Source organism: Maylandia zebra, linkage group LG1 (assembly GCF_041146795.1).
Source record: "Maylandia zebra isolate NMK-2024a linkage group LG1, Mzebra_GT3a, whole genome shotgun sequence".
NCBI classification, from domain to species: domain Eukaryota; kingdom Metazoa; phylum Chordata; class Actinopteri; order Cichliformes; family Cichlidae; genus Maylandia; species Maylandia zebra.
This window is the reverse complement of record NC_135167.1, coordinates 21,894,293-21,920,238: the sequence shown is the minus strand read 5'-3', so window position 1 is coordinate 21,920,238 and position 25,946 is coordinate 21,894,293. Positions and strand designations below refer to the sequence as shown.

General features: G+C 40.3%; 1 protein-coding gene across 5 annotated transcripts in view; it reads right to left on the bottom strand.

The window, feature by feature from the left end:
- Positions 1–25,946, bottom strand: part of apba2b (amyloid beta (A4) precursor protein-binding, family A, member 2b) — an 81,776-nt gene that overhangs the window by 36,012 nt on the left and 19,818 nt on the right. For 3 of the 5 annotated variants that reach the window (XM_004543217.6, XM_076883287.1, XM_076883288.1), the window contains exon 2: positions 22,782–22,832. The exons of 1 other annotated variant lie outside the window; for it this stretch is intronic. The gene's annotated coding sequence lies outside the window, so the exon portion shown is untranslated. Of the gene's footprint in view, positions 1–569; positions 855–22,781; positions 22,833–25,946 lie in introns of all 5 variants that reach the window. One more of the 5 variants, XM_076883280.1, reaches the window with a different exon arrangement.

Here is a 25,946-nt window from a genome sequence, read left to right as displayed (position 1 = left end):
TTTGCTGCACTGAATCCCAACATCCAACTGAAAAAGTTCAGCTCTTGTGTACTTTTCTGTTAGATGCATCCTTTGTGCACTGCCATCCATTTTGCCACCACCCTTACTCTATTGTGCCATCCAGCTGCCATAAACAACTTCCCTCAGAGGGCTGTTGCTACGACTTTCCCTCATTCTCACTCGCCATAATAACATTTTTCCATCACCAGCGATTAAACTGGTTAATTAGCTCTGCACAACCTGGCACAAAACAAAGGCGGGAACACACACAGAAACACACACGAGAGATTGTTCAAGGGAGTCAGATTAAATGTGCACACAGAGATATGTACATATGTACCGGGCTCTAATGACATCGCTAACATGAAGGTTTCTGCTCACCAAGCTTCTGCAAGTGCAGAGACATGGACACACCTGATGAAACACAGCAACACCATCACCTAATGAGGCGTCACTGTACATGACATGACACGTCAAAAGATTTTCCTTCTGTTCTATTGGCAGTGATTTCTATTAAAACCTTCACCTTTTCAATGTATTCTAAACCATGTATTGTTCATATCTCTTACCTGGTATCCTGAGGTTGGTGTCTGCTGTACAATAGCACTACGATCTGTTGTAACAACAGTCCTCCCTCCGCCTCTGCTCCTCGCTCCTCCCATCCCCCACCAGCTGCTCCACAGCATGCACCTCTGTGACTCCACCCTCCCTCTTTCTTCACATTGTAACCCAGCATCATCCTGTTGGAGCTCAGCCACGCCTCATACAAATCCCCAGAGCTGGGGGGAAGGATCGGTAACTATGGGTAACTGCATCCCCTGGGGGCTGATACCCTCTGACCTCCTCTTGGCTTCCTAGATTCACAAAAAAAAAAGTCACCTGTTCCTCATGTGGTGTTGCCTGACTGTTCACATCACATTTTTTGATTATTTACACCCCAGCGCCAATACAATTGCCATGTAATTCTGGAAATCCGGTAAGTCCCTAGCCAGGTGGCTTTTCCCAAATCAGCTTTGTGTGGCATTGTATTTGGGATTTGACTGTGTTTATTCACTTTGCATGAATTTGTACTTGAATGATAATGCCATAATAACAACACTCACAAGGGATGTGTCTCACCTGTTTTGTAATTTTAGAATAAATCACGGCACACAATCCATCTGTGCTTTTACACGGGTAAAAAGTCAGTAGGCGCTTACTTTTTTCTTTTGGTTTGTTGATGTTTTGGTTATCTACTAATCCACCCACATTTCCCACTTTTATAAGCACAAACATCCATCCATCTATTATCTTCAGAGCTTTTCCAATTTAGGGTCGCAGGAGACCTGGAGTCTATACCAGCTGTGAGTGGGAGAGAGGCAGGGTACAGCCTGGGACTAACACAGACACCAAACAGTCTCATATACACACCTACGGCCAATCACATAAAACTAAGCTACATGTCTTTAAACTGTGCGAGAAAACCTTTGGAGTTTTAAAAAAATGCAAACATACATAGAAACGCTCCAGCTCACCAAAAGGTTTGCACCCAGAACATTCTCTCGGCCCAAGACACTAACACAACAGTAATTTCTGTACTGAAATGTGGTGCACTCCTAACAAGAAAAACAGCAGCTATGTTTCATTATGCTGCCAACCAAAAAAACCAAGCTCTGCAGGAAACAGAAGCAGACTCCGGCTATAAGACATGAGGCATCAGCAGGAAGAATGGGAACAGTGTGGGATCCTGAAATTCAATATGCCTACATGTGATGCAAGCATTTTGTCAGTGATAAGCCAAATATCCAAATGTAGGCCATCAAAATTCTGTGAACTGAGCTACAGCAGCTTGTATTAGAGTGAAATGAGAAAAACTCAGAAAGCTATAACTAGCATTATTATGACTGAAATGCCTTAATTGGAAACAGCAGCTGTCAAACAGCTAACGAGACATAAGCTGTTAAAACAATCCTCCAACAGAGTAAAATATCAAACATTTTTAACCAGATAAAGGAACATTGTCAGCTGCATGCTGCATTTTGTGTTTTCCCCTTGAGTGTGTGTGGTTACCTCTATCAAGTTTAGCGTCATTATCAAGTTTTGAAAATATCGGGCTCTCATGCTCTAGGCTAGGAGTTGGTAGTCAGATGTTATCAGGCTATGTGTGGGCACGCAGGTAGCTCTTGTCAGCTCAAGACAGCGGCTGCTGATGCTGAACTGCCAAAGGAAGCACTCAGTAAGGAAGGGGGCGGGGTCCTGTCTCACTGTCTCATTGTATCAGTGACGTCCGTTCAGTGCAGGTTTTTTCAGTGTTTTTCATCTCGACTTTCTCCATTCCTCTTTGACAGTCATAATAAGACAAGCGCCAGTTGCTATTATTTTTCAGACACATTCTCGAGATGAGATTACCTACATTCAAAGTGGCATGAAAATCACCACTGAACGACACAGGAAATCATTCCTGCCTGTGGCCATCTCCCTGTACAACGCATCCACTTAACACACTGTTTGCTGCTACAACTACACATGTTTCTTTTCCAACTATTTATTTATGAGTGACTTATGTATGTATGTATGTATATATATGTATATATTGTACTATTCTTAGTTAGTGTATTGTCTGTCTTGTCTTAATGTTGGTTTAAAATGGAGCACTGTAACAAAAAATAATTTCCCCCAGGGATCAATAAAGTATTCTGATTCTGATCTTCTTTACTTCTCTGCAGCGATACTTTCAGGAGGTAAATTCAGACTAGTGACTAATACTTTTCTGCAAGCGCTGAATGTATGCGATTATACTCTGTCAGCTCGCCCTCAGGGGTAGTCTTTGCAGTTTGTGAAACTTTAAATGGGAAGTGTAGCTCAAAGTTAGCTGTTAAGTTTGGGGCAATGTACAGGAATGCAGTCAGCCTTTTTTCATAAGAGCTGAAAATGGTTTGGATTGACTCACTGTGAATTAACTCTCTCTTTTGGTCTTCTGCGATTTTCTACTTCGACGAGCTGCAAAGAAGTTGCTGCTACACAGCTTGTATGCATGATTGCACGGTGCTTTGTGTTAGCCCTTCAGAGAAACGCTGTGACTGTGTCTGACCTCTAAATTGCACATGTCCGCCTATTTGAACTTGAAAGACTTTAACTATATTAGTCTCTCCTGGACAAGCTGTTTTCTGTGTCTTTTACTTAATGCATGCAGGGAAATGTTCCAGCCCCACGGGAATAGAATATCTGAATAGAAATGCAATGGATAAGAAAACAAATGAGTGCCTGGTGCACAAAGAAATCAAAATCCAGCTGGCTCCATCACTGTACACTTATTTATCCACACCTGCACGCTCACCAAGTATCTGTCTCCCACACAAACGTTTGAAATACAGGCACTGACTCAAGCTGCAACCTTCAGCACTAAAAGAGGCTCGACACACACATATACGCACACACAGGCAGCAGTAACAGCAGCATATGAGCCGACCTGCCTGCAGTATCCCATTTGTTTGTTCTCTGCTGCACTTGGGGCCACTTGTCTTCACAGACAGACCTGTTTGAATAACTACTTCAGCTACAGTAAGACAAAGCCTTAAATTATCCTGGGACACTCCCCTTGTACATGTATGTCTTAAACTGTGTGCATATGTGTGGATGTGCAAAGCTGAGGAGCAGACAGAGGGCAAGGGAAGCAGATGGCTTGGTCATAGTGTGAGATTTGGGAATGCTAATGTCTCTCTGTTCTGAATTTCAAGTTATGACCTCTGATCACACCACTGAATTAGACAGCCAGGAAGAAGAAATAGAAAACAGATAAGGCAGGGACAGAAAGACAAAGACTGAAGGTTATCGACCGAGTTGTTACACAGCTATTCAAATCATCTTTAAATGCTATAAGACAGAAATTAATCTCCACTGATGCTATTAGGATAGGAATGATTAGGTGGTAGAAAAGTAATGATCACTGAGTTATTTAACTGAGATTGCACCAATGGAGGTTCCATTCATCCACCCACTTTTCTCCATTTATGCTTTTCAGCGTTGTGGGAGCACATCTCAGCTGTCATAAGGTGGAAAGTGGGGTAAACCCTGGAAAGGTGACCCGTCTATCACAGATATTGCTTCTACTGGGCAATTCTCATTTATAAACATTCAGCTAAATGGTGTGATGAAGGTGTAAAACTACAAAACTATGTTTCAATGTTTGTTTTCTTACCTAACTCAACATTTCCAGTGAAACTCAATTTCAACTCTTAATAATGTTCTTATTTTCTGATTTCTCCAGTTCTTCCCAGTGTAGCCTCTCCCTGTTTTGTCAGCAGTGTTGGTCAAGTTACTTGAAAAAAGTAATCAGTAACTAATTACTGATTACTTCCCCCAAAAAGTAATCCAGTTACTTTACTGATGACTTATTTTCAAAAGTAATTAATTACTTAGTTACTTTTTAAAAACACGATTTACAACCTGAAGAGGTGATAAAGCGATAGATCTTTCAGCCCAATTCTACTTTTTCTGCATAATCCATCATACAAAATGTAATCAAATGGAAAAGTCTCTTTTTAAAACTTGTTTTATTAGTTTTAATCTTTTAACTTTATGCATCAAGCAAATGTTAAATTATATGCAACATTCTCTGACTGGAAGAAATTTGTTTAATATTTAAACCTATTTTCTGCACATTCCAGCACATAAAATAAAATATTTTTTTGTGTTTACACTCAGTCTTTCAAATAGATGCAAGTAAAACACAGCAGAAAATAAATAAAATCAAAGACTAGCGGTCCTGTTGCTCTATTTTCACCTGTAAACAGTGTTGGGAAGGTTACTTTTAAAATGTATTCCATTACAGAATACAGAATACATGCCCCAAAATGTATTCTGTAACCTATTCCGTTACGTTACTCAATGACAGTAACGTATTCTGAATACTTTGGATTACTTAATATATTGTGGCGAGTTCAGACAAGGAGGAGACGGAGGTATCGTTTGGTCTTGCTTCCCGTGAGCTAGCCAGGGAGCACAGCCGTTTATTACATTTGCAGAAGAACACACTGCCACTAGCTAACTGCTCAGCGCGGCAACCACAACACACATAGGGCGCCCTCTGACCCCGGAAGGACACACCGTCGCAGCGAGAGGGCGTCACCCGTCACCATGGCAACATACACAAAACATAACTGTACAAGCAGAACCCCGAACAGCCCTGACCCGCTACAATATTATCATGCTTTTTACAACAACGTGAATGTACTATTGCTGTGTGATTTATTACTATTACTGAAGGTCCGCGACTCCGAACTGTAGTAAAGGGACCTCTGACTAATGCTGGGCTCACACTGTGCGATTTTTGGCCCATTTTGAGCCGATTTTTGAGTCGTGCGATCGTTTTGGCGATCGGCCCGATTTTGGCCTTCATCGTGCGTCGTGCATCGTGTAGTATACGTGGGGTAATGAGAAGCGATTGACACCTCACGACCAGCTCCCGATCATCAATCGCTTGGTCGTGAGGGTGTCACCGCAGTTTGCCACACTGCGCACGCGCAAACACAAATGTCAGCGAAAAAGACGGCGTAGCACGGCAGTGCAGCGTGTGATCTGGACACAAGCGATGGAGGCACAACCTGTAGAACCATCCGAGCCCTTTCGATGTGGCCTCACAAAATTATCACGACCACAACAACCGTGAAAATAGTTGGATCGACACTGCTGCTCAATCACAGCTGCCTGACCAATGTTTTTCATTAGCAATTTAGCAAAGTTGATGGTGGTGGTGTGTCTGTGTGAGTGAAAGACGGAGAGGGAGAGCGAGCGACAGAATTTCTGTTATAACCTTCATTTTTATGGACGCACAGTGTGAGCACTCAGGTCGCATCAGAGCATCGGGCCGTATAGTGTGAGACCCTGCATCGTGACCTATGAACTTCTAACCCCTGCGAGTCAATCGTACAGTTTGAGCAGGAGCTGAATCGCGCGACTGAAAAAATCGCACAGTGTAAGCCCAGCATAATACGGCGGGGTCCCTGTCGGCTGGTAGCCGAAAAATAGCTCTACTTTGTTGTGTGGGTCAACTTTTCTTGCGACAGACAGAGAGAGGCGTTGAAAGGCTGCTCCAACGGAACTTGTTGTTTTCGGAGGAAAACACGAACACGGTGTACAGTCGAGTCTTAATAGCTTACTTACAACTGGGCTCGTCAGGCACTCTTCTTGGCTGCAGTGGTTATTATTATATTTACATGCTTCCAGCTCCCGTTTTTGCTCGATGACTGCTCGTACCTTTCCACTCCCCTTTTTCTCCCTCCTAGCGCTCACAGACACATAACGTGTATGGCAGTCCATTCTCCCAGCAGCACGGACTACACTGAACATGATGCTACATTCTTTAGAGCTATGCTTGTAGCATTCTGCCTGTTAGCTTAGCACAACAACAACAACAACAACAACGAAAAGGCGCTCTCTCACCCAGGAAACACACAGTCGCAGAGAGAGAGAGCGTCGCCCTGTAACCATGGCAACCGTAACGCTGCCGCCTGGAACAACAGAACATAGCTGTCAAACAAAACCCAAACAGTCCTGACCCCCGACAAAATGAAACAGGAAAGTACCCCAGTGTATTCCATTTATTTCAACAAAGTAACTGTATTCTGAATACCACCTTTTTAAACGGTAACTGTAACGGAATACAGTTACTCATATTTTGTATTCTAAATACGTAACGGCGGTACATGTATTCCGTTACTCCCCAACACTGCCTGTAAAGCAGGACTGCGGTAGGCGGAGGTTTACCCTGGTGCAGGTGTGCCGCAGCAGTCAGTGGAAGAATCCGCGAGTTTCTCTGGGAATTTCCCATTACGTCCTTGCGCACTCGGTGCTTGCTTTGAAGTTTAGGGGTTTTTTTCGGTGTAAAAAGAAGTTTTCTTCCCACGCACAACGGACACTAATGTTTTTGTCACTTTTTATGGAATCAAACTCAAAGTAAGGTCAGTACTTCCACGCTTTAAACGCTGCACGCTCATACTCTCTCCGCACTCGATATATTATCCATTGTTGATCTGCACACAGCTGTTGTCACAACGTCGCACTCGCTTACGTCACTGTCATGAGACATTCTCGCAAAAAAAATCATGGTTTTAGTAACACAGTAACGCAGCGTTCCTACGGGAAAGTAACGGTAATCTAATTACCGTTTTTGCAATAGTAATCCCTTACTTTACTCGTTACTTGAAAAAAGTAATTGGATTACAGTAACGCGTTACTGCCCATCTCTGTTTGTCGGTAGTGCCTTTAGTGTGTTCCCGTCTCCATCATGTTGTTTAGTTAGTTAGCCTCAGTGTGGATATTTGTTCCTTGGTCACTTCCTGTTCCACTACTTTTATCTTTATTTTTCTTGCACCTTGTTCCAGATTCACTTCCTCCTTTTTCCCCTTTGTTTTGATCATGTGCTTTGCTCCTATTACCCCGTTGTTTATATAGTCTTTTCTTTCCCAGACATCAGTTTTTGGATCTGGTTGTTTCTTGTATTTTTTTTCCCAATGTGAGTCATTAAGTTGTCTTTTGGATTCTTGTTTTGTGCTTTTTTCATATTTTAAAGGTTCTCTTTTTTATTATTCTCTTTTCTTGTGTCCTGCAAAAAGATCAAGTTTCTTGATGGGGGTTAACTTGATTAAAGTGACAATCTTCCACATTCAATCCATTACACACTTCTAGATCGTAACATGTTTTGCACTGAATTTTTATCGAGCTTTATTTAATCAGGAAGTGAAACTCAAGATCAAGAGCCCCTTTTGTGAGAGCATCCTGGTCCCTGATAGGCTGCATTAATACCGCATGTTTTTCAATGTGTGAAAAACCGGAGCTCCAAGAGAAAGCCCACACAAGCACAGAGAGGAAATTTGATCATTTTTGTCAGTGGATGGAAATTAACTTGAAATGTGTCATTGTTTAACATGTTTGCTGCCGATCAGCTGCTTATTTATCACAAGTATCATCATTTAAGAGCAAATGGGTACTTTTTCTGACCTCGATGGAGTAAAAGTGGAGCAGTGGGAGTGGAGAAATTAGCTTACTGAAAGGCTGGAGCATCGCAGTCTCTCATTTTACAAGCTAATTTAAAAACTGAGGCAAACTACCAACAACAAGCCACTGCATGTCAAGTGCTGTTGACATGCAGTTAAACAAGTAAACACAATTAGCATTAGCTAGATCACTGACATTTCAAAGTCACTGACTATTGAGTGCCTCGCTCTGTTTAGATTTGACCTAACACTAAAGATTGTTTACCCTGAAGCTCATTCTTTTGATCTTTTGTACAAAAATATGCATTCTGGAGAATATTCATGCATGAAACCAAAATTTCCGCTGGATCACAACTGAACCACAGCACCCATTATAGCCAGCGAAGCTGAAACTCTCATGTCGACTCTCTGACTATCCACTTTTGTTTCTCGGGTGTCTTTCATCATGGTGTTTGCTTGCTAGCTACATAAGACAGGTCATCAACAAATCATCATTCGGTTTGTGACATACAATCACGGGTCACTTTATTATATACACCTGTTGAACACCTTGTTATCAAAATTATCTAACCAGCCAATGAACAGGCAGCAACGCAAATGAATTTATGCATGTCGATATGGTCAAAATGACCATCAGAGCATCAGAATGGAGAAGAAAGGTTATTTAACTGACTGTTAACTGTGGCATAGTTACTGGGGCTAGACAGGCTGACCTACTGAGATTTTCTAACTCAACGACCTCTAGGATTTATAGAGAATCATCCAAAAAAAGTGAAGACATCCAATGAATGGCAGTTTTATGGCTTAAAATCAAACTGTTTATATCACAAACAACCGTCAAATCATCCTGTAAATGTAACTGTTTTCTATTTAGCTCTAAATAGGTGATAACAAAAAAGGAAAATGAAAACTACAATAAACAGGTAAATGTGATTTTTTTTTGAAAATAAAAAGAATTTTTATTGATAATAATGCTGTTTTTTTTTTTCACGTGGCTTGTTATAAAAATTCCATTTTGCTGCATCTCAGCATTATTAACTCTTTTGTTTGGACACAGTTCAGACAGATAAAGCCCAGGATAAACTTTAATCAGTGTACCTACTTGCTAATGTGCTATTCTTCTTCAGACAACCAGCTGTGTTAAATTGTTGGACACATTTTGATGAACCAAGGAGTGTAATTCAAGCATGATGGGGATTCACCAAGCATGTAAATACCCAGTGGTCCATGAAATAAGCAGGGCTGCCATTCATCCTTCGTCTTTATTAGGGCCAGCGCCAATCACATGATCTTGTAAACATTTAACGGTGTGGCATTAACCTGACCTTACAGCGCTTCTACACCATTACACACATGCTGATAAATTATGTAATAACATCACTGTGCTGAGTTATGCGGCTTGTAAATAAAGAAATACTATCAGAGAGAGACAGAGGGAGAAAATTAGTTTCTTCTGAGCTGTCTCATTAAGATTCAACATTTGTTCTCCTCATGGTCTCCCACTCACTTCAGGATGACAACAAGAGAGAATATGTGGAAGACAGGAAGGAAAAAAGAGAGGCTTGGTGACCACAGAACGCATCGCTTGCTCCCCCGCCATCCTGCCTGCCAATGTCCATTTTGCCACTTCAAGCACAACACCAGAGACACACCCTCCTCCTTCACCCTTGACTGTTACCATGGCAACTCTTTGTTTTCCAGCTCAGTCTCTTGAGGACGACTGCCTAAGCCAATCATCAAATAAACCTTAGTTCAGAATAAACACACCCATTTGCATGATTCAAACAATCCATTTGTGCGTTACCACCTTTTATAGCAGGGTGAAAAATGTGAGACTTTTGGTGTAGAGATTAAATTTCCCCTCTGCAAAAATGAATCCTCAAAGAATCCACTAGATGGGTGTTTTGCTTTCTGGGTGGATCAGAGGACGATATTTAGTAGCTACAAGGACACAAGTAACACGGCTCAGTTGAGATTCACAGTGGTGTTGAGTTACATAAGCAAGCATATTCTGTATATAAAACATGGACGCAGCTTATAGGGCTGAAAGGTGAAACCAATGTGGAACTGCCTTAAACCTGTATTCTTTGTAATAGCCGGCATGGGGCATCTCCTCAGCCTTGAATCAGACCAACAGTTGGGTAGAAATCTAAGAAAAAAATGGCCCTTGGCTAATTTGTTCTGTAAACTTTGTTTCCTGATGGCTTTATGTGTTCGCTAGCTCGTTTGAGGTTTAATTATGGGACTCCCTTAGCCAAACATCACAGTGGCTATGTCACTTTTTTATACTGATTCATAGCCATATATCTAAAAGGTTAATGCCACCAAATAAACAACTTAAGAAGAAACTATCCAATCTGAAGCTAAATAAAACCAAGGAAATGCACACCAAATGTGGTTCTTCAGCTTCATTGATGCTTTCTGGTTTTGAATAAAACTGTTGTACAATCAGTTTGGAGAATTATAAAATAAAATTATAGATATATATTTTAACTCAAAAGTACAGTTTTTAAATTTAATGTTGCTGAAACAACAAAGTAATAAAAAAAATCTATCTGATCGAGAAATCACTCATCTTTGGAAAAGAGAGTTTATTACAGAGAAATGGCTCTTTCCAAAATAAAAGCTACACTATACGCTTCTTCTGGGCTATATTCTCAGCAGCATATTGAACATATCAGGTCCCCATAAGGAGAATCATGTGCTAACGGCTGTCTAAATGACTCGGGTAAAGTTTGTAGCATGCGTGCTTGTTGTTTTTGTCTGCTTCCACTTGTCTTTGCACTAGGATGATGTTGGTGTAAATGTGCAGTCATATTCGTTGTGTTCCCACTAGTGCTGTCAGCGTTAATCTCGTTAAAATGACATTAACGCCATAATGTGGCAAAGTTCCGTTAACGAGTTACCGCAGATCGCCCCGTGCGTGGGGGTGTTAATAAGCTAACTGCGCTAACGCACTAGTTCCCACCAATTGAGCATTGCGTGGCACATCCGACATACTGTTTTACTTTTGTCCATGACGCGCTTACCATCAGGGTAGGGCTGCCACAAACGATTATTTTGATAGTCGACTAGTCACCGATTATTTTTGCGATTAGTCGACTAATCAGATCATCATCAATTGTACGTAAAACGTACAGCTTATTGCACCAGCATGCATCTGCTCTTATATAACTATCATTAGCTTACAGCTTGAAGTGTTTAAGGTATGTGCTAACTAAAAATAAAGACAAGATGATAGTTTATTAAATTTTAATGAAATGTGCAGATTGTTTCGGTGGAGTTCACTAAACTCAGCCAATTTACTCAGGAACAAATAAAATACTGAAAAAAGCCAAACAATAAAATTTTTAAGTTATCCAAGTGACTTATATATCATGTTTAACCTGAGTAGCGAAAGACGGCGCTGGGTTTGAAAACGATTTGCCGGGTGTTCTCACGGGCTCTAGCTAGCTATCGAGCTGGTGGGTAACAGACATCTCCGAAAACGTCAGAGCGCTTTTGAAAATATGTGGTGTCTTGATAAACTGAGCAGATATTTGAGGTTTACACAGCTACATTCTCGCCTGAAAACATGTTAAACGTTTATTTTGTGACCCAGAAAGAATAATAAGAGTAATATTAAAACTAACCAGCTGCCGCCATTGTCGAAAACTGAGCTGGGCCGCGCTATGAATTCTGGGACGCAGCTTCTTCTTCTTTGGGGTTTAACGGCAGCTGGCATCCTTGTACATGCAGTGCTGCTATCTTCTGTTTCAGTCTGTTATTACACTCTTAAATCTTACTACTTATTCCTGCGTCTTTTGGGATCTTACAAAGCTTCAAATGACGCGTCGACTATTAAATCAGTCGTCGACGATTTTGATAGTCGATGTAATCGTGACTAGTCGACTAATCGTGGCAGCCCTACATCAGGGTCATGCTTCACACGAAAACCAAGATAGTTCCAGACGCCAGATCTGAATGAGAGTGGGGTAGGTTCAATTTCGGGTAGCGTTGAGGCAGTAGCCATGTTGCAACGAGCTTAGCTTCTGTCTTGCTAGCTTCCGCTGCACTCAGTGGATCTGCGCTCGACAGTGCAGCCTAGGCGGAGTAGTCGAACGCAGATCCACTGAGCGCTCAACACAGACAGCATCGTCAGAAGAAAAGTAGATAAAACAAATAAAAATGTTTGTATTGTTCAATACATATGCGTATCGAACCGAAAGCACTGTATCGAACGGTTCAATATCGATACGAGTATTGTTGCACCCCTAGTAGCTTCCCCTCTTATTTTGTTGGTGCTGCACTTTGAAAGAGTCTATACAACAGTTTTCAGTTCCAAATCGACCTTGAAAGTCAAAGATGACATGAAGGATATTGCAGAAGAAATATTGGTTACTCAGTAGGCTTATACAGGCCCACTATGCTTTCTGAATCAAAAACATCTTCTTTCTGTCTTTTTTTCACAAAGAGCATCCTGCTCATATAAAATTAGCCGAACTGGACAAATTAGAGAAGAGCAAAAATGAAGGCAATACTGTAAGGCAAAAAACGTGGGCTTTGAACTTCTTTCAGACTTTACTAAAAAATGTAAAAATGAAACTTTCATTTCTTTAAGAAGGCCTCACAGAATACTGAATATTTGAGGGAGTTTTGCAGATCCATGTGGACAAAAAAGGGGAGCACCAGCAGCTACGGAGGGTTTACACTGCTGTGTGAATGAGCCTCAGGTTAACTGTTCATGGGTTTTAATGCAGGGCTCAGAATTTATTTCAGCAGATAATGTCTTCAAAGGTGTTGTAAAAGCCATTGGAAGGGGAGGAAAAAGTGGAAAGAACACACAATGCCCCGGTTTCAACTAAAGAGCAGCACATCTTAGCATATTCTGATAATAAAAGAAGTGTACTAATACGAATCTCGAAACTGATTAATTTGCCATAAAACGTGACAAGAATTTTATCATGGATTTCACTGTGGCATTAACACAGGAAACAAGAGCCGCTGGAGAGAGACGGGGAGAAAAAAATTCTTGAGGAATGAAAAAAATCCCCTTGGCTTGACAGTATTTCTGAAAAAACAAAATTCCAGCCCCTCTATCTGCAGCCCTGGGAGGGGTAACAGCTTCAACAGGGGGGTTCTGTTTCCTCGGGGGTAACCAGCAGTCAGATGAGTTACCTACCTTACACCAAAATCTGAGAGTCACTGCTGAAATATAAACAAAAATTAGAAACCAAAAAACTTTGTCTGAAAGCTCAATAAAGGTTTAGTTTATACAATGAATTAAAAGCAACAGAGCTCTCATATTAACCTCTTATCTCTTCTAAGTCTCACATAGTATTGAAGTAACTACTGACAAGCTCTCATTTTACTGGTTACACATCAAATGGAAAAACACACTCAGTAAATGTAGTTGACACAAAGTAGCTGCCTCTGGTAACGTGGAGGTCTAAACAAACTAAGTTAGTGTGCAGAAAACATTCTTGTATTGGCAGTGATCCACTTCCAACCTACTTGCAGAACTTTTTGTGCCAGTTGAGCTAAATAAATGACCGTCCTGCGGCTTTGTGCCTACGACTAATTCAAAGCCACTCTGATATTCAGTACTCAGGATTCCCTCTTATGTAATGTTGCTTCATTATAGCGTGGTGAAGCCACAACAACAGATGGGAGATATGCTTGTTTTGTGCAGGAAGGCTGTCATTAAACAACCACAGAAATTAGTGTGCCTATGCAATATTTTGGCTTTTAAATCAAGTATAACTTCAAAACGAATTCTGAAACTTTAAAAAAATGATAAAAAATGCAGCTTCTCACATATGCTGTGCACATTTTAGTGCGCAGTTGCATGCCGTCTGTTGTCTTTGATTTGTTCAAAAACACTTGAATTATGATTCAAAACGATGCAGCGTTTCTGATCTTTATGTCTTTGAGTCGACAAACTGCCTTTTTGAAACTTGTTCCGTGTCATTACTACACGTAAATACAACCAGAGCAAGTGATCATCATGCGGGTTTACTCACAGTGAGTACATCTATGATCTGGCCAGGTGGGTCGTAGGGCTACACTGACCTACATTTTAAGAAAGAAGATGAAACACTGTTTCATAAAGATTGCCTGGCGACAAGCCCAGCTTGCAGAGAGCTAAACACAGCTAAATGGCCCCAGAGGGAGACAGATACTGGGGCAATTTCACAGGGTTTAATTGAAGCTGCCAACTGGGTTTGGTTACTGATGAGAAGGAATGAGTTGAGAGAGATGAACTTGGTGGAAAACAGGAAAAGCAGCCCTGACATCCCATCAGCTCCCATTCATGGTCGGGACTGCCACCGTGCACCCACATCACTGGCAGGGAAAATATTTTGACTTGGATGCAATGAGAAATTCTCCGCGCTGCTCTTTCCCTAACAGGCTGAAAGCTGACAGCAAAATAAATGGGGTTCAATGTAGCTGCACATGGGGATGTTGCTAATTAAAATATATGTTTGCAGTCTTGGCTGATTAAATTCGTTATTTTCTTGTCCATGCTCTGTCATTAACAGGACTAGAAATGAGTAGAAAGAAAAAAAGAGAAAGGCGAAAGTGATCTTTTTTTCCTTTATAAATTGGGAAAAATATAATTGGAATTTAATTGATAAATTAGGATTTTACCCTTTTGATTTCTATATAAGTATGTGTTATAATTACACAGGTAAATAATAAATACTAACATTAATTTGAGGAGGAGTAGGTCATTTTTATTGCTTAGACTTTGGCTATGGACATTATTAGGAGTCTGCCACACACTGACCTGCCATTCCTCTTGTGTTATCTCTGAATTGCTCCCAAGCTGGCACAATGCTCCACCTGATCCCTCAGTCAGAGGTTTTTCACAGTCCTCCTTGATGTTGACCCCTCTTCTCGGCCCTATAATCCTCATTCTTTGTCAACTTCTAATCAACAGCGGCTGTTCTTCAGCAGTGTTCACTCTCTTAACTTCTGTCAGGTCTTTTCAAATCGCAACGCCGGTCACGGCTGGAAGACTGCTGAGCCAGGTAACCTTTTGTTAATTAGCAGCAGTAATGGACATTTGACAGTGTCCTCATAATTGGATTTAAGCTGGACAATACACCACAGCATCAACTCTATTCACCAAGAGACAGCTCGAATATCAGACCACAGCAAAAACAGAGTGTACTTCTGCTCCCACAAAGCTGTCTCGCACATTGACAGAATCCTGAGGATAATGCTAATAATATTCATAGGATTCAGTGATGGCCATTGTATTCAGTGACAGTGCAGAAAAGAGCGAGCAATATTGGGCAGGGTAATATCGCCTTATCTTGTTGAGAGACAGACAGACTGAGCGGTAATGGCCAGGCCCGCTAATACAGTTTGGAGTCAGGCACATGAAATAACTTCTGGGTTCGGTCAATCACAATCACCTTCGGGGAAAACAGGAGAAAAATATTCATTCCATCAACCCCAGCCTGCCTTTCTCACCTTTTTCCCCACATCTATGCAGAGTTTGATGGAAATGTCTCGAAAACAACACGTCTAAGTGTTGACTAAAATTAACTGTAAATTGAGGGCAAGCTTTCCAAAGGGTCAGTGTTTGCCAGTGGGTGTGTGTATTGGGGGGGGGGGGGGGTGCTTTAATGTTTTTCATTTCTTTGTTTTGCACTGATTCTATTTGCAAGCCCAGCCTGCATGCCTGCACATCCTGAAAAGCACCATGCGAGCACGCTGCTAAGCTTTGTGTGGGTTTTTGTTTGCTTCGAGTATCACTGGCCAGCCAATAGGACGAGGATTAATCACTGAGACAGCGCCTGCTCGGCCACGCAGAGGAGCGGCGGCACTCCCGAAAGAACAAAAGACAGTCAGATGACACACAGACAGGCTTGGTTTTCATAATCAGTGCAGCCCCGTGTTGCACTGACATTTTATTTATCTGTGTGTGCACATGTGTGTGTGTGACCTGCCACTTGACACAGTATCTCTAGTTTGGTGCATCTGACTGCCTGTCGTACTGCGTGTGTATGCGCGCGTGTTCGTTATGTGTGAAACTGTCACATCAATCCTCTCGAAGCAGTGGAGGTTTCAGCGGGGGGTCACACCTCTCAGCATCTTTTATGCTTTACTGTACCCAAGGGAAACACACAGAGTCAGGCTGGAAGATTGAAATCAGGCCACCTCCACTCCACTTAGACACAAACTATATTTTCTGTATTCCCCAGCAACTGCTTTTATTTTACAAACTTTAGCAATTTCTATTCACACGTGTTGCACAATCTACAAAGTACTTTGCTTTTTAGAAACTTACAGCACATCTGCGAGTCCCTTCATATCAGCTATAAAGCTATGCTAATAAGGTTAGGGTGTCTTTTCGAATGTGGAAGTTTGGAGAAAACAAGGAGACGATAATTACAGCAGCAAGCGCAGGAGGCAGGCCCGCTATGTAATAATGTATGATTCGAAGCTATTTTAAGACTGTGAATTGCTAAACCTAGATTTCTTTGGGGAAATCTCACTCACATTGCTCAGTAGAAACTATGCCAAGTAGGAGCACAGTCAGTGGCTCGTTTTTTGGTAATCAGGCTGGATCTGGCTCTGTGTTTTACCTAGAATAGGTGGGGAACATGTTTCTGCAATATTTGGAGTTGGTACGCTGTGTCTCATCATTGTTGTCATGGCTTAAATAGTGGATATGAAGGCAGGACATGCAGGTAACTGAGAGTAGGCCTGATTACAGCCGTCTCCAGCACCACTTTCTCTCCCCCTCCTATCTTAGTGAAAATCCTCAGCATGTCTAAAGATAGAAAACTGGAAATTACACCAAGATCAAATGAGCTGTTAAGGATTTCATGTTTCTCTTATGATTAATTAATACCTAAACTTACTAATACCTCCTGAAAGGTCAGAGTAACAACACATTCACATAAAATATGACGTTGATTTAGAATCATTGCATGAATATGAGGGACATTTTTAGATGATTAATCCCTGATGAAGATTGTTTAAACATTTAATTTCTTTCTAGTTCATCCAAATGTTTTTAACCTCTGCGGCAGATGTAAAGCAACAAATAAGCCGGTGTTTGGGTTTGCGTCTTCCTTAATGATCAGTCTGAGGACCATTTTCAACCTGCAGATTCATCACTTTGTCAACATGTCAGCAAAACAAGCAATTAGAGACAAACATGATGTCTGCATGATGTCAACCAACCCAAAAACCAAACACTTATGATCATGTAAAATAGTCATTTATTTGAATAAGTAGGAATAGCAATGCCATTTGAAAATAGACAGAAAAAAAGCCTGATGCAGTTTTAATTTCTGACAACAATCCTGTCTATTGACTAATGGATTAACTATTCATTGCAGTTTTATTGCAGTATTATTATTGTTATTTAAATTATTATTGTTATTATTATTATTACTATTATTAGCTTTCTGTGATTAACGGTTAAGAATAATTCATATTCAGTCATTTTATTTATTTTCCCTTTAAGGCTGCCCTCCTTTTAAGTCACTTTTTTTCTGATTGGCTGCCTCTCACAAACAGGAGGGTTGAACAGCAGGTGAGTGGGGCTTCTGCTCTCACTGCCAGAGCTACGTACTTAACATGACCGTATTAAGGAAAATCTGCTTTCCCTGACATCATATGGAGCCAAAAGTAGAAAAAACTGTCAGGAACATTGTGCACATCATTTTTCAAAACCAGTTTTACAGAATATATATGTCAGCAAATATGGAAAAGCACCTCCAAGCACCTCTCTTAGCTGTGCAGGATTGAACAGACTGAACAAGAATGAATTTTGGACCATTTCTACAGAATTCCAAGATTTTTAAGATGTTTTGAGTAAATGCTTCTCTTCAGGTACTCTCTCACACTGATAAGTCCTTACAAAAGTGATGTTATATTTTCAATAATTTAATTAAATAAACAAAATAAACTGTCTGTCCGATTCTATTTCCAGGGTTTACATGGATGCCCAGCTAGCAACCCTGCAATGCACTAGCTGACTCAAATTACACATGCAACCATCCTTAAAACTAGTCTAATACTTCAGTTCCCTCTTTGGTTTAAAATCCATGGATTTCCCATAAATACTGCAGACACAGGGAGTCCCAAATGCTACAGCAAGAGCAGGCAGCATAAATGAATGTCTGCTGCTGTATGTGCACATGAATCTAGAGTAACGTCTCCCAGTTAAAAGAAAGCAATGTATAATACATTTCAATAACCTCACTGCTCTACAGTAATAACTGCATCAGAAAAAAAAGCAGTATTTTCTTGCATTAAAAAACACACATAAAATCCGAATATGCATAAACCAAAGGTAAGTGGAATATAAATTGCTAGACAGAAAAATATAAGAAGGATTATTAATAAAAACACAGGCTTACAATGCACAGATATATCACCGAAAAGACTAGCAAAAATGAATAAAACACAGCATTGCATCCACCCTTTATTTTCTCAATGATATGCCTGTTTCCCATATTTTATTGCAGCTACTGTTATCACAGCCTGCTCTATTAATGCATGTCTCTATTGCTGCTCGTAAGATTATCTCCCCTCTAGCATGCTGCAAACTGATGTGGGATAAATTGGCCTTCCTCTAGGGTGAGAGTTAACATAGCAACTGTTATGTATGCAAAAAGTAAAGGGAAGTTTCTCCAAGCATAATTACATATGTTTAAAAATCAAGACTCTGGTAATAAATGTGGAATTATATTCTAATTGATAATGTTTATGTTCCATCAACCTTTACAAACTGAACTGTCATGCTTTTATCTTTATACAAAATGACAGGTAAAAGGAGGTGGGGGAAAAATCAATGCAAGGATGGCAGCTTCCTGATACACTGCCTCAGTCACTTCATTGTGGTGTGCTGAGTACTAATTTCACTCTCCGGGGATGGAGCCAAGAATCATAAGAGACAGCAAGAGCAGAGGAAGGTCTGACGGGGCTCAGCAAGACAGGCTGACCACAACAGAGGCACATGCAGCACTAATCCAGAAATCTGGATTATTGCATCTCTCATTTGAATCCCCTTACATCACATTGCTGTCTCTGGTCGCTAAAACAGCACTGCAGATGTTTTAAAGGTTCCTACCGCTGCCCTCTGGATCAAAGCAGTCAACTGGATGCTAACCAAAGGTTCAGGTTCAGCGTTTTGTATTTGACCATGCACTTTGATTGTATGTTAACCATTAGAAATACAGTGGTGAATAAAGTCGTGACATTATCGTCACACTATTTTGTTTGATTCTTGTTTATGCCTCTTCTGAATAGAGCCCATGTTTACCTTTTCAGTTAATATTCAGAAAATAAATTTTATAACACAGAATACTGACAGCGATTAAGACTGTCCACGCAATTAAGAAAACAAAATATTTATTTACATTTAAGACTTTCTTTTTAATTTTAACCAAATATCTTCGGCTGGGGTTAAAATTGCAAGGCTTGACTCAGCTGTAGGAATGCTCCTGCATATAAGGCTCTAACCAACCACCTACCAACACGGTGATAAATAAATATAGAGGGGTGTTTAATTTCCTCAAGAACAAATACGGTTTTGTTTATTAAATGGTAAAAAATGACAGTAAAATATGTAGATGTCATTTAGGTAAGGTAACATAAAATGCTTTAATTAAATGAGAAAGAAAATATGAACGAAGCCACATGATGCTGATGCCGTGACAGTCTACTGTGAAACCCTGTTTTGAAGGCTTGCAATCGCTTGAGAAGAAGGGGCGGAGCTGGCTGTGAAACTGCCTGCTCATTGGCTACTGACTTGCTACTGACAAACCATTAGCAAACGAGCATATGGTTTCATTTGGAAACACAGCATCACCAAGATTTTCAAAACAGAATTATTTTTTTCTTGATTATGATTCAAAACAAGTGACTGAGCCCATAAACTTAACAGGAAAATCTTTGCAGAGGCCAAGACAGAAAGCAGTTTTCCCATAGACTTCTATAGGACCAGAAGTCTTTTTGCAGTCATAGCTATCACCATCTGGTGGCCTTCAGATAGAATGTAGGTTTAAGGCACATTTTTCTGACCTGGAAACACAGGTTTTTTTCTTACCATCTATGAGTGCTATCTAAAGGGCTAAGAGAAAACTAGAATCTCACTCACCAAAACTGAAGTGCAGACTTCTGTGATGTAAAACAATCAATGAATAGTCAAACAATCCATTAAAATTGCTCCAGCAGCACACACACACACACACACACACACATACCACCCCTAACTCAGGAAATATATATACTGTCACCTCAGAGTTGTTATGAAGGGTGAGGCTGTCCATAGAGGACATTTAATATTTTCCACCTGGCTGTAAATGTGCTTGACAAAAAAGTATATGGAGATGCCGTTTTTGCCACTGCCACTGGCTTCATTTTACCCATTGCATCCACAATCACCAGCTTTAGTCACCTGTTAATAAAACATCCCTGCTGAATGTGCATGTTTTTGTCTTTTCAGGACCCTTTCATCCCACCTGATGAGTCTTTCAGTTTGTACCCTGAGTAAAACACACCCACCTCACCTGCTTCCAGCTGCTCACCTACATCGTCTCTACTGAAAGGTCTTTCTTTAGGGGAAACTTCAGGAAATGTGCCCTAATGAGATTTTAGCCAGAGCCAAAGGAAAATTACCAGTGCTGTTAGAAATGTATTTCATTTCTTGTTTTTTTTTTAAAGAAATAAAAGGAAAATGCATAAATGAATGCAGACTCTACAGTGAACTCACTGCAGGTAGTCAACCCAGATAGGCTGATTCTGAGCGAGCGTGCATAGATACACAGTAGATTCTTTGCAGTATTCAGATAATTGCAGGCACTATGAAGAGCAGAAGAAAGGAAAAAATACAAATGATTCTTTACACAGTTAACAGCATATGTGATGACAGATGTGACTTTACAGTGTGCCACCAAAATCCCGTCATGATTTAGAGGTTAGTTATCTGAGAATTTCACAGTATTGTACCACAGAACCAGTGTACATATTAATGATTCGTTGTCCTTCCCATCGTCTTCAAAGGATTTAATTAGTAAGGTACAACAGAAAGATAGCACTCTAAACGCACAACCCTGCAATGCATTGGCTGACTCTAATTGCACCCATCATCAAAGAGGTCTAAAGCTTCAGCTCTTTATATTATATATAGTGCAGATAAAGTTAGTCCCAAGTGGCAACCTCTGTGGCCAAAGAAAAAATCTCCAGAGCCTCCCATTTATAAACTCCCTAACTCCTTCATTCAACACTAAGGGGGATGGATTATTTTATGAATATGATTTATTCCTTTATTGAAAGGTGCCCATCTTTTCTCTCTCTATGAAGACTCTTAATTTTAGACTGACTGTTGAAGAGAGAGTCAAAATCAACAGTAAACATCATATAAGAGGACAACTTGACGTGGACAGGGGACACTGGTTAATGATGGATGACATTCAAGTGACTACAATAACAAAGACTGTAATACACTGTTGAGTGTCAGGATGATACAGAGCTCTATTAATTTCCCTCCCTACAGGAGAACAGTGCTGTGCCAGGGAGGATGAATATTCTAGCAGATAATTAATAAATGATGAGGAAAGGCAGTGTTGAGAGGCTCACAACACTTTGAATTGCTCAAGTATTCTTACATCTTCCCCTCTTCACCCCTTCTTATGGTATGTCTTCAGTGATGTAGTCCCACAATGCTCCTCCTTCGCCTTCATCAGCACAAAATCTTTGCTCACTTTCTCCGTCGCCAGCTTGTATTTGTGAATATTTATCAAAGTATTCTTCTAAAACAACTTTAGACTCAATAGCGTGAGAGACGGTGCTAACAGGTTTAATCATCAACAGTAACGGCACTCAGTCAGTACAGCTGCTGAATTCAAAAACTCCACAGCGACAAGGTGGTAAATGAAGCAAAACTGCACTCTTCTTTATAGCTTTACCTTGCGATATAAAGAACCTTGAGGCGACATTTGACTTGCCATATAAATAAAAATGAAAAAGCACAGTTGTGTAAGTCTGTGTGACAGTTTACTCTTTGTTTTTCAGTCAGCCGTAACCAAAAGACGTGTCAGCTATGGCTGTGTTATAGTTTGAAAATCAGTTAATGGCCTTAATTCATACAAATGCTGAGGCTGTTTAAAGTGTGCGAATCCTCTGTGTGAAACTAAACCCTTGTGTCTACATACAAACCAATTTGCTCCTCGTGGATCAGCTAACGGTTGGTTGCGAGAAGACACTGCAGGCTTCGGTTGCCTAGGCAAACCTCTAATGTATTTACCTCTCCCTCGTATGTAAATCAACGGTGTCTTTCACTCTCTCTTGGTGTCACTTCCTTCAATCGCCTCAAAGTCAAGAAAAGTTTTACTTGATTTGCACATTTGCAGCATTAAAATGAACAAAGGCTTTAAAACAATAGATCCAAGCTTCAAGATACATTTAACAATTAGTTAAAGACAACAAACCACCAGAATAACATTTCTTCACCCTCCTCTTTCTTTGTTATTCCTTCTTATTCCCTCCTCTACTCATTGTTTGTGTCTACACCACAACCTCAGTGGGCATCCAGGCAAGTTAAGGAGCTCCCGAGGGTTCATTGTTATGCTTTTCGGTTCAGTTCCCAGCTTAGAGTCCAAATGTAGCAGCACAAAGAAGGCTGCAATATTGGACATCCTATCATCTTTTTATTATTGCAGTGCACATTCTCCAAGTCTAAGCTGTCTCACCAATTTGGTAGGATGCTTCATGTGGCTCCATAAGAATTTCCTCCCACACTCCCCAGTATACCATTACAATATAATAACCTGCCAAGGCATAGTAAAGAAAACTTACTGATATCTTTAAGTAGGCAGAGCAGCTCTAGCATTTGGTTCAAAGGAGGACCTGGAACACAAAAGGAGAAAACTAAGCATCAAACTGACAAGCCACATGAAAGACACAATCCAGCGGGAACACTGAGCTTTGATTTCTTTCTCCTGTCAGGATGCACAGAGAATTAGGGGGGTGGTGATGATGTCAAGCAGGGGTTGTTGGGTCAGAGAGGTGATATACTGGAATGAGAATAAGGGCTCAAATTCACAGCAGAGGTTTTTGCAGTTGAATGAAAATAAGGCATCCAAAGATTTAGAGCCTCTTTCAATTTTTGCTATTTAGGGAAATCGGTTTAGGTCGAGATATAAACATTTTGAAAATATATAAATGTATATATATATATATATATATATATATATATATATATATATATATATATATATATATATATACATGTGTGTGTGTGTGTGTGTGTGTGTGTGTGTGTGTGTGTGTGTGTGAAGTTTCCAAAAGGCTTGTATAAACAAATGTATATTTGTATATAAGCATCTCCACTGTGGTATAATCACAGCATCTGCTCTCGACACCGCACCTAAACTTCAGGAAATACAACAGGAGTGCAAATTTCAAACAAATATGTAACAAATTAAAACAAAATATGTACGGACAGTTTTTCAAGGTTTGACCTCGGGTGCTAACAATGAAGCTCAAGGTCAAATGCTTAGTATATTGTTGTGAAATTTGAAGACGATCCATACAAATTGTGGGTAATATAAAGCTTTTTTCAATTTTATTTATACAGGAGAAGATCAAGGAGCTTTATATTTCAAGGTAAAGAAAATCAATAGATTTAATTACACAACGAGATAGGAAAACTGTAAAGTAAAACTTATGCTGGTCTCAAGGCTTTAATTTTATTTAGCAAAAAGCTCAGAAAGCAAATAGAGCTACCAAACCAACGACTTTTCTCTACAGGCAGAGGTATGGATGTGGCAAGACATACTGAATCAGCAACATTAGCTCAGCTGCAATTTCTCCCCAAATCAGCTGGGTTTTACCATCTGCTGCTAAGCTTCACATGTCACATCTCGTGCTCACGGCCTGAGTCCTTCTTGTGACAACTTCAGGGTTGCTGTCCTCACTTAGCAGTTGGATCAGATCAACCGTAAAACACACCACACACGCACACACACACACACACACACTGCTGGCATCAGTATAATGGCTCCTTCATGACAGTGGGGGATGTGCTGATAAAAGCAAGAGGGGTCAGAAAGAAGGTGGTCAAGCACTGGTGTATGTAATATGTGATGAAGTCAGCAACGGCGGCACTTCTATGCCAAATAAAATAGAACAGCTCAAGAAACCAATGCAATAGGTACTGTTGAACAAGATGTACTAAAAATGCTTCAAAACAGCAGGTTTCAAACACTCTTAAGTCCTCACACAACATATCTTGTTGATCTCGCAAAAGTTGCACAGACAGAACGAAGACAGGAATAAATTACGCTTTTGAACTGCAAGTGAACACTTAGTGAGTCACTCTTCTAAAGAAACAAAGTTTAGCAGACACATGGGAGAAGAGATGAACAATACCTGTGCGAAAGGCAGAAGACAAAGGAGCTACTAAAATAATGTGAGGAAAAACAGACACTGTGTTTATTCTGTGATTTGTTCTGAAATACAAAGGATACATTCGAGACAATTTTCTCATTATCTGTGGCAGCACACACTTGTAATTTGTACTGTGCTCGTAATGAAATTGCTTTGACTTTCTAACTCTCTAAAGGTTTTTCACAAAATAAACCATGACATGCTTCGCCTAACCTTGACCAGGGTGAAACCCAAACTCAGTCTTAGTCCTCACATGGTATCAATCTCCACTATTTTTTGTGCCCACAACGACACAAATACATGCATGTTAGCAGTGAAAGTGTCTCTTCCTTTTTAGCACAGCTTACAATGGCTCCTCTCCTACTTGCATGCAGCCCTGAGGCTTGTTTTGGTCCCAAAAGTCCAACTCATACTGCAGCACACTGCAGTGTTAAAGACAAAACCCTCAGCAGATCACACTTCGGGCCAATCAGGGGAAGAAAAACAAACCTCCAATAGCAGACAAAACTCAAGTCAGCAGCAATCTAGGAACCTTGGACTAGTGTAATTCCCAGCACCATATTAACTTAGGCCAATGTGATCCAGTGCGGCAAGAGCACATGTTTTTCAGTTTCTTACATAAGCAATACTTTTCATAAATATTTGCCTCTCTTGTTTCTGCTTTTCTTAATTGCCTTATCAAAGCCATACAGCTCTAAGTACAAATTGATTTACTGTAAAGTAATAATTGTTTGTGAGCATTCAACCCAGAAATTAGAAGGGCAACTCTATGCACATGCACTCGTGACTGAATACTAAATACATATTTTAAGGGCATTTATTTTTTATGGTATTACAAGACACCTCCCCACCAGCTGCAAGTCTTGGAAATTACTGTAGATGGAAATTAGCCTACATAGCCACTCTTCAAAGGTAATGGTGGGCTTGTTTAGTGCAATTAAAAACGGTCATGCTTTGCCCTTATTCCAAGTTACTATTTAAGCAGTGTTATTTGTCTGTACTCAGTCTCAGCACTGCACTATGTAGAACAGCACTTGTTCAAACTCTTCAATGTAAGTAGTGGCTCACACTGTCAAAGGTTGGTAAAATAACCATGCAAATTCAGAGATTTGATTTCCGCTAGCTGAGCGTGACATCGGCTGGTGGTAATACAGAGCAATCAGGCTTAAACCTGTATGAGAAAAAAAACTGGAGGGAACAAACATGCCAACAGAAAATGTCAAGTTCCCTTTGTTTTGACAGCCGCGAACCTCTTAGTTTATCCAGAGACTTTGCTCTTCTTTCAGTTATTCACATGACAGTTTTACTTTTGACAGGAATGACAGACTGTTTGACAGCACAAAGAAGAAATTTCAAAACTGCATTTTGCCCAGAACTCTGACACAGTTAATATTCGTAGTAAGGCAGCAGCTACTAAAATGTAAAATGATTTGCTGTTGATTGAAGTCACTGCAAAAATTATTAATTAGGGCTAAAAGCAGTAGATAGCCAGTGAACCTCAATATTACTCATATGTTGTATGGGTGAACACAAGCAAATGCACATAAAAGCAAGCTGACAGCTTTACAGCAT